This window comes from Vanessa tameamea, chromosome 22 (assembly GCF_037043105.1).
Source record: "Vanessa tameamea isolate UH-Manoa-2023 chromosome 22, ilVanTame1 primary haplotype, whole genome shotgun sequence".
Lineage (NCBI taxonomy): Eukaryota > Metazoa > Arthropoda > Insecta > Lepidoptera > Nymphalidae > Vanessa > Vanessa tameamea.
In genome coordinates this window covers 8675707-8684837 of record NC_087330.1, presented here as the reverse complement: position 1 = coordinate 8684837, position 9131 = coordinate 8675707, and the positions used below count along the sequence as shown (strand labels likewise).

At 34.1% G+C, this 9131-nt stretch overlaps 1 protein-coding gene across 2 annotated transcripts in view; it reads left to right on the top strand.

The window, feature by feature from the left end:
* Positions 1-9131, top strand: part of LOC113400677 (allatostatin-A) — a 241578-nt gene that overhangs the window by 101439 nt on the left and 131008 nt on the right. The window lies entirely within an intron of this gene.

Sequence of the window (9131 nt, the reverse complement as noted above, 5' to 3'; positions counted from 1 at the left end):
CATAAGAGTTAGACTAGGGGCTAGGCGGTTCAGTTGCGCGACTGTTGCGCCACTGTTGCATAACATGCTAGTCGGACGATGCGATTTTTATTTGTGACTTTTGATAAACTAATATTACATAGTTGGCCTCCTAGACGCTTTTTGTCTCTTGCTTTGTATTTGTAAATTATAGGAAAACGAGTTTTTTTATGTTTTTTTTTTTATAATTTTCATTCCACGTCGTAATTTTCGTATAAAGTTCTTTAGAGATGTTTATTTTTATATACATTTTATAATGTTATCGATTAATTTACATGAAATGTAACTGCTTGAAAATTTTGTAAAGGAATTTCCATGCGTCTGCATATGTGACAGTATTATAATATTTGCATATGCAGATATACATAGTATGCACAAATGGTGATGTTTTGTTTTGAGTGTTTTAATTTTTTTTTTTTTTATTATCGAATACAAAAGCAAGAAATGAAAGTTTTTAAGAAATTTTGATATCACGGTTTATTTATTGACTATATTATACTTAACGTAGCGAGGTTGTTTTGTAGCTAAATGACGCTTATTTTACGTGTTAGAGGATACGTGAATGCATGTTATATTACCTAAATGTAAGGGAATAAAATTATTTAAATTTGACACATCGTTTTATTCTAACACCTTTTTTTATTTATAGTAATTTTAGTGTAGACAGTATAGTGAATAGTTAAGTTTACATTAGGGCATTTAATATGAAAATATTTACATAAGAATTATTAACATTAAGACCTAAATTATATATTAAAAAACCGGCCAAGTGCGAGTCGAAAAATATTTATTTTATTTATTGTTATAGTGGCAACAGAAATACATCACCTGTAAAAATTTCAAGCATGCAATATAGCCTGGTGACGGACGGGCAGCGGAGTCTTAGTAATAGGGTCCTGTTTTATCCTTTGGGTAGGGAATCCTGAAAATGTTACTGTACAACAATACAAATCATGACCTCGTGGAATGGTTGATACATGTATTATACAAAATGGCAGCTTCTTTTTTAACGTTGCTATTCTGTTGGACATACTGGCTTTGATAGACTATCCGGATGGGACGGCGATGAGTTATAGCCAAGCCAGATGTTGATAGTCAACTTTTGTGTTTGGCCTTTGACTTATAGCCAACTATTTGGTCATCATATTACACCGTCTAGGCTTCGATGAATAGTAATAAATAAATGCCTTTGTCTATGGATGATAATTTTTTTTTAATTTTTTTTACATTAGCAGCCTGTAAATTTCCCACTGCTGGGCTAAGGCCTCCTCTTCCTTTGAGAAGGTTTGGAGTATATACCACCACGCTGCTCCAATGCGGGTTGGTGGAATACACATATGGCAGGTGGTGGTCCTCACGATGTTTTCCTTCACCGCCGAGCACAAGATGAATTATAAACACAAATTAAGCATATGATAATGCAGTGGTGCTTGTCTGGGTTTGAGCCCGAAATCATCGGTTAAGATGCACGTGTTCTAACCACGGGGCCATCTCGGCTCTTGCAAACAATAAAAATACCAAAGTACTTAACGATAATAATTCTTACGAATTAATTGTATACATGTACAGTCGGGGTAAAAAAAGGTTCGTCACCTTAAGATCTATTTTCGTCTGCTCAGTATGAGCGATAATCTGCTTTACCGATTGAGTATGACATATTGCGTCGCAATGTCATTATAAGTCGCATCTAGCAAAGAGTATAATAGCGTTTAAAAGCTTAAATAATAATAAGCTGTCAATCGGGATGACAATAACCAACTTTTCACGAAACCTCGTAGCCCTTCGTGAATGATCGTGTAACATCGGAGATTAGGACATTGTCTTGTCTCTTATAAAAGAGAGTGCATAGTAGTAATCCTACTTCCTACTAATATTATAAACGCGAAAGTTTGTGTGTATGGATCTGGCTGATTTTTCTGAGGTATGGATGAATGTTTGTTACTCTTTCACGTAAAAATTACCGAACGGATTTGGATAAAATTTTGCACACAGATAGAATATGTACTGGAATAACATATTGGACACTTTTTATCCCGGGAAAACATAAAATTTTTCAGGAACGCGGGTGAAACCGCAGGACGGTAAAATTGCAAGATATTGAAATCCTAAAAAATGTTTTTAGGATTTCATATTTTAAGAATTTTACATTCCTTACTTCTACGGAGGCAATAACTTAAAATCTGATTTCACTGGAAGTTATATTTGAATATAATATTATCAATAGGATGATATGTGGAAAGGGTTAAATGTTTATATTGATATGATTATATCAATACAAACATATCAATTATTGTGTTACTTATGTCGTATATGTATCTTCGCAAATTTTTAATTGATATGAATAAATTTTTAAGTAATATAATATAGGTACCTGGTTTATTAGATCTAGGTAAATTAATTATAAAACTGTATTGTGTCTAGTTTATTTATTATTATTTTTATTTTTATGTAAGTCAACCAGGCCGTTTCGAGAGTAAATATATTTAATTGTAAAAATTTTTTTATTGGAAGAATATTCGAATATTTTCGCTAAAAAAAAAAAACTGAGTTTCTGTCGCCGGTTTTTCTAAGGTCTGAGGTGTTTCTTTGATGGAAATATAATGCTTTTATGTTGAATATAGTTAGTTACGGTAGTTAGAAAATTGTTGACGAGATCTTTTAGCTGCAGTTGTAAAGTCCATTGAAATGTATCAATTAATTTAAAAAAAGTCGCATGACTTCTATAATTTTATGCCAAATCCGAAGCGTAATATTTTATCAAGTTCATTAATTATAAAAAAAAAAAAACGATTAGCCAACTCCTCGGAGTCAAGAGACGCAGTTACATTTCATCTATCAGTCGAAATGACTACCGGAAGCTGCAAAGCGTAGCCATCAACCAGTCATCTCCGTTCCCGCTTGCTCCTTGCCTTTGTTACAAAGAAATCAGACATACTGGAAATGTCTTTTATATATTTTACTATTTATAATATGAAGAAAGATTTGTGCCTGCAGTTAAATTGACTTACTGAACCTTCAAATCGGAATACATTGATACGAAGTAATACTGTTTGCGGTTGAATAAGTATTGGTAAGCGTTACCACTTAGCGCTCAAAGGCCTACGAATAGACATCACGAATTCAGTACTAATTAAAATGTGAATCTCAAAGACTTACCATCTGCTTAGGAAATATACACTAGTATATGCCACCACTGCAGTCTAAATAGGGAATATAGAGTGCATTTATACAAAGACATACATTTTCCTAACTCACAGTCTCAATTAATTATGATACGTTTTATAGAAAAAACTCCCGTCAATTTGTTATCACTCATCGCATCCAGTAGTTTTGTCCAACATTGACAATGGCAGTTAAACTCTGTCGCTCATTATAGGCGGAGAATTTCATCTTGCTCGGGAAATTGTGTCGCGCCAGAGCTCCTTACGCATTGACCTTACAAGAACTACGTATTATCACAAATTTGAGAAACCTTCAACTTGTAAGAGGAATAAATGTATTTCGATGACTTAAACTATTATTGCATTATTGAATATTAACCGAGATGGTTCAGTGGCGAGATTGTTTGTATTTCAAGCGAAGACAGTGTCTCTAAGTCTGAGCAAGCACTAATGAGTTTCTATATAATATTATTTTTTTATTCGTTGATGGTACAGTGGCGTGTTAAATTGTGCAAGAAGGTCTAAACATATTTATAAAACTAAAGTAAGAAGGAATTCTACGCTTAATGTTATTTGGCAAAATAAAGTACCCATATATTCATATATAATTTGCTTATCAAATATGCACGTATATTATATTGCATAATTTGCATATATTTGATAAACAAATTATTATTATTAAGAAAAATAATCTAAACACTCACATTCTATATTAACTACTAAGTCCGTGCCATGCTCGTAGAACTCTACTAGAATGTATCAACGGCGTATCAAACCAGTGTATAGCTGTTTAACTTACCGTAGCATCTGCGTAGCAGGCGCGTGTCGAATTGTTTCTCGAACTCCAGTTGTAAATATATTTCTTTTTGTTTTGAGAATCATGAAACTACACTGTCTGTCTGTTGCTTAAGTGAACTCGTACATTGACGGAGCGTATCGGCACTGGCGAAGTATCCTCGCCAAAAAATGCCTAGTACTTAATTGCTTTGCTGTTTCAGGTTCGAATCAAGACTAGATTTAAATAAAAGTTATTGAATTTTTTGTTTTTGTTGCATTCTGCTGTAGCTGCAGCTCGGAGTGAGGAACTTGGCGGTGAACTCCGTATAGATTAACTAGGAAGGAATAACTAGAAGTTGAATTGAAAACCCGTGGAACAGCAAGACCAAAAGTCGGGTGTCACAACCCGAAATTCAACCAGGAAGATAAGAACCGTACATGACAACATTTTAATTTCTTAAATTGACCATTTTTATATATTATAAAAGTGTAAATGCACTTAAAATACGAGAAAGAAATATTTGTGATATTGTTTTCGTGCTTTAAAATATATTTTATTCATTTTATTAGCGGTCCGTAGCTGAAGCTCGACACCTTGGGCCCAGGTCGGCCACTCCTTATATTACAAAAATATTGTAATGCAAGTTGAAAGCAAGGTTTCTCTCCCTCAGGAAATTATAATATCTCCGAGATGTACATCTCTAACTTTATATTCTAAATTATTTGATTAACGAGTTTTTCATAATTTACGTCTTATAAACAACGTTCAGTAAGTCAGTCAGTCAGTCTGTAATATGAGTATTCAAAAGTGGTCTTACTTAAAATAACGACTTGTAGTAATAATCTGAATATACATATAATGAAACTGGAGTGTCTGGTTGTAATATTAAAATAACCGCTTTCTGTCTATCTGTTTCTTCTGGCTAATCCCTGGAACGGCTGGACCGATTTTGACGGGACTTTCACTGGCAGATAGCGGATATAATAATAAGTAACTTAGCCTACAACAATAACTTTGTTGTTAAATTCAAACGCACACGAAGTCGCGGGCACAGCTAGTATATATATATATTTACTCATAAGTAGGTAATATAACATATATTATTACAGAATTATAATTATATTTACCTATACCAATATCTAAATGACACGACTGTTTTTCTGGAGAGTTCATTTTCAGAAAGGCTCAATGCGAGACCTCCCTGATACATTTTCTTATTGTTTATTGTACAGAATTTAATTATTTTAAGAGACAGGAGAACTATAATGCTGTATTTTCCCAAGTGTAAGGCTTTGGTTTCGAAATAAAACTCCTGTTTCATGGCACGCCATTATTTCTTATGTGACGTTGTCTTTGTGGCCGGCTTTCAGCGGGATGTCACCGTTTATTCGTATTAATATAATTGGATGATAAAAATCCAGTTTTTATTATGAATATTAAGGGTTCATGATATTGTTATTGCTATAATAAATAAATAATGGAAGTTTGAATTGCGTAGATTGCAGATAAAATAACAAAATTAAATAAATCTAAAATTAACACCCTTTAAATGTCCTAGTGCTGGGCAAATATCTCCTTATTTGTGGAACTTTGCAGCTTCATAGTAGGTTAATGGATACATTGGTTTTAGCACGTACATATTTTCTTATATATTAAGTCAAATAAACTTTTCTATAGAGTTTATTGTTCTTATATTCACAATAAATCGACTAATAAAAAAATCATTTTTCAAGCAGATCCATAAAAACACTGTAACCTTTGAATCATCGTGTTACAGTGTTGAATTGAATGTAAAGCTACTACAAGTTCGGAAAGTAGATTATACCGACAGAACCGGTTAGAGGTACACTTTTCTACCATTTTAATTTGAAAAACACACAGATTTTTGTATTGCAAACTTATGCTGTCTGGTATTAAAACATGCACGCACACTAACATTACAATAAACCGAGATGGCCAAGTGGTTAGTACGCGTGCATCTTAACCGACGATTGCAGGTTCAAATCCAGGCAAGCACCACTGAATTTCCATGTGCTTAATTAGTGTTTATAATTCATCTCGTGCTTGGCGGTGTAGGAAAACATCGTGAGGAAACCTGCATGTGTCTAATTTCAACGAAATTTTGCCACATGTGTATCCACCAACACGCATTGGAGCAGCGTGGTGGAATATGCTCCAAACCTTCTCCTCAAAAGGAGAGGAGGCCTTAGCCCAGCAGTGGGAAATTTACAGGCTGTTAACGTAAATATTTTCCGTTACTGAGAAGTTATATGCTTACCTTTCGATTACATCGTTCGGCACATCTCAGAACATTTCGCTGCATACATTCCGTCAAAGAGTTAATATGGATATAATTTTCGCTACACTGGAGACAAATTGGTGTTCGAAGCGACTTTGTTCGACGCAAACATTTTCGAATATATTTTTCAAGTACATACGAACTCAAAATCAAAATATATGAATTTTGATTCAACTGAGAAGTTACGATAAGAAACACAGTCGTTTCTCTTTTGGTTACGGTGCCAGTCTGTCTTTCTTCCCTTTCTCATAGGTATACGGCAGCGTTAAACACGGTCCTCCTCTCTCACTCTAACCCACAGCAATAGCTGTATTTCAGACAGAAGTTTTTTTTTAAGTTATCACTTCTGTCGAGAGTTCCGAGATGCACACGTATTTTTTTTTATATAAATTTTAAATTCAGTAATATGGAACGTATAATATCCCCCAGGTTTATCTTAAATTTTGTTGTCTAACAAAACTACGTGATCTTAAGTCTTGACAAAAACCCTCAGAATGACAAAAAATAACGATATATCTTTACAGAATTTCCACGCCGCTTAAACAGAGTACATAATTTTATTTGGTGAGAGGGCCTTGTGAGGTTGTACGCGACCAAAATATCTTATATTTTATCTCCAAGCAGAAATACTTGGTACTATTGTGTTCAGGTTTGAAGGGTGACCGGCACATAGCAACTCACTATCCAAGGTTGGTGGCGTGTTCGTTATGTAAGAAGTAGTTCAAATTTCATTCTATACTTATCTAAGGCCCACCACTTATTATCCGGCCATTCTGCCCAAAGCCATACCTGTGCCATAAAATAAAATAAAATTCTAATCATATGGGTTATCTTATTGGTTTTATTAATTATTATTTATTACATTTTTTAAGTTATTAGTTTACAAAATGTATTATATTTCTTATTTTTAATTATTATGCTTATGTTTAATTCATATTTTCAATAATTACATTGTGTAATATGATAATGTATTGTGAGACTACCTGTAAGTAGTAGAACTTTTGCCTTGATAATTTTGAAATGTAATTTTTCATTTTGAATGTTGGCTGTCTTAATGAAAATAAAATGTAATTAAAAAATGCCCCTTTAAGACTTTTAAATGCACAACTTGTGTAGGATAACCACGTTTTCATCTAAAATTGAAAACCTTTTTCAACTTTTTTAAGGTTTAGATAATCAAATGCCATCTGATGATAAGTCTCTGTGCTAAGATTTGAATTAAGTTTTTGAATTATAAATCAAACCTAGACAGCCACACGGACATGACGTAGGGTACCTCTCAAACTTTATTAACAAAAGATTTATTTTAAATCTATCAGCAGCACGAGTCGGGAAAATAGGGCAGTTTAATTAAAAACATACTTTAAAATAAATAACGCAATGGCTCTCTACAGCTTGATGTGATTTTGTAGAATGTTATCTCGTTCATCGGTCCAGCGTCAGATTGTCTTGTATTCCAGTAACACGATACAAATAGTGCAATTTTTACACTCCAGATCCTTATATCTACACTTGTATATTTTGTTACAGAGTAGCAGATATGTTACCGATACCTTTTTTTTATACAACTACTACAAATACATAACTAAGGAACGGTGTTACTTCGTCTGGTGATAGTCAAAGACTCGATATTTGTAATTCATCATCAATTATTTTTCTAAGCGTTCTGACTGTATCGATGTGTGTTGTCTTCCTAAAAATAATGACACTCGAATGAGTCAATTTCATTAATAATTAATGGGTCAAGTTGAAGATTAAGGGATACGTGCAAAAATAATAAGCAGATAGATTCGTTGAGAATTGTTTGTTTAAATAAATGTACTGAAATACATTAACGTTAACAGCCTGTAAATTTCCCACTGCCAGGTTAAGGCTTCCTCTCCCTTTGAGGAGAAGGTTTGGAGCATATTCCACCGCGCTGCTCCAATGCGGGTTGGTGGATAAACATGTGGCAGAATTTCGTTGAAATTAGACACATGCAGTTCCTGATGATGTTTTGCTTCAGCGAACGCATGAGATGAATTATAAACTTGTTTGCTTGATTGGGTTTGAACCCGCAATCATCGGTTAAGATGCACGCGGCCGTCTCGGCTCTCTGGGCCATCTCGGCTCATTGTATACCGAAATACCGACCGAATACATTGTATAGGTATAAATGTATTCAAAAATATGAGAATGAACTCGTTTATAGAATCTCGGATCAGGAGTACATTGTCAATAAAAAATGGCTGAATTGGGGCAAACTTGTGCATTTTTCAAATATTGATCAAACTACGCCAGCCTCTTTGATCGCCAAATATATAATTTTCATAAAATCTTTATTATGAATCATCCTTATCGATGTTCGTCAAGGTGGCAATTCTCAACGAAGATTAGCAAAGTGCGCAGTATGTTACTGCACAAGTTTATACACAAACAAAACTGAAAACAATCTCAAAGTGAGATGGGCGGCGAGATCTAAGAGAACCGGTAACCACGGGTTTACGAACTTCCCGTGACTCAGGTCTATTAACCTGCCAACTTCGTAACTTCGGACAGTTAGTCACTAAACTAAAGATTCAGTGTTATTAGATAACACAACTGTTATAAGCAATGGGATATCACCAAATATTCCAACATTTGGATTTTTTAAATTATTTAACCATAATATGCTTAAACGTGTTTTTAATTTGGAAGTAAGCACATACGATTTAAAAGGTTTTTATGCCATTGTAAACGTGTCATAGCTTACGACTACCTCGATGGTCTAGTGGCTATTTAAAATTCCGCAAAATTTGAGGTCCTAGGCTTAAGTCCCAGGTCGGCCCGATAAAAAGCTTTTGGGTTTTAGTGCCGAAAAATTTTCAGCAGCCAGGAGTCTGGAATTTAGATGTGC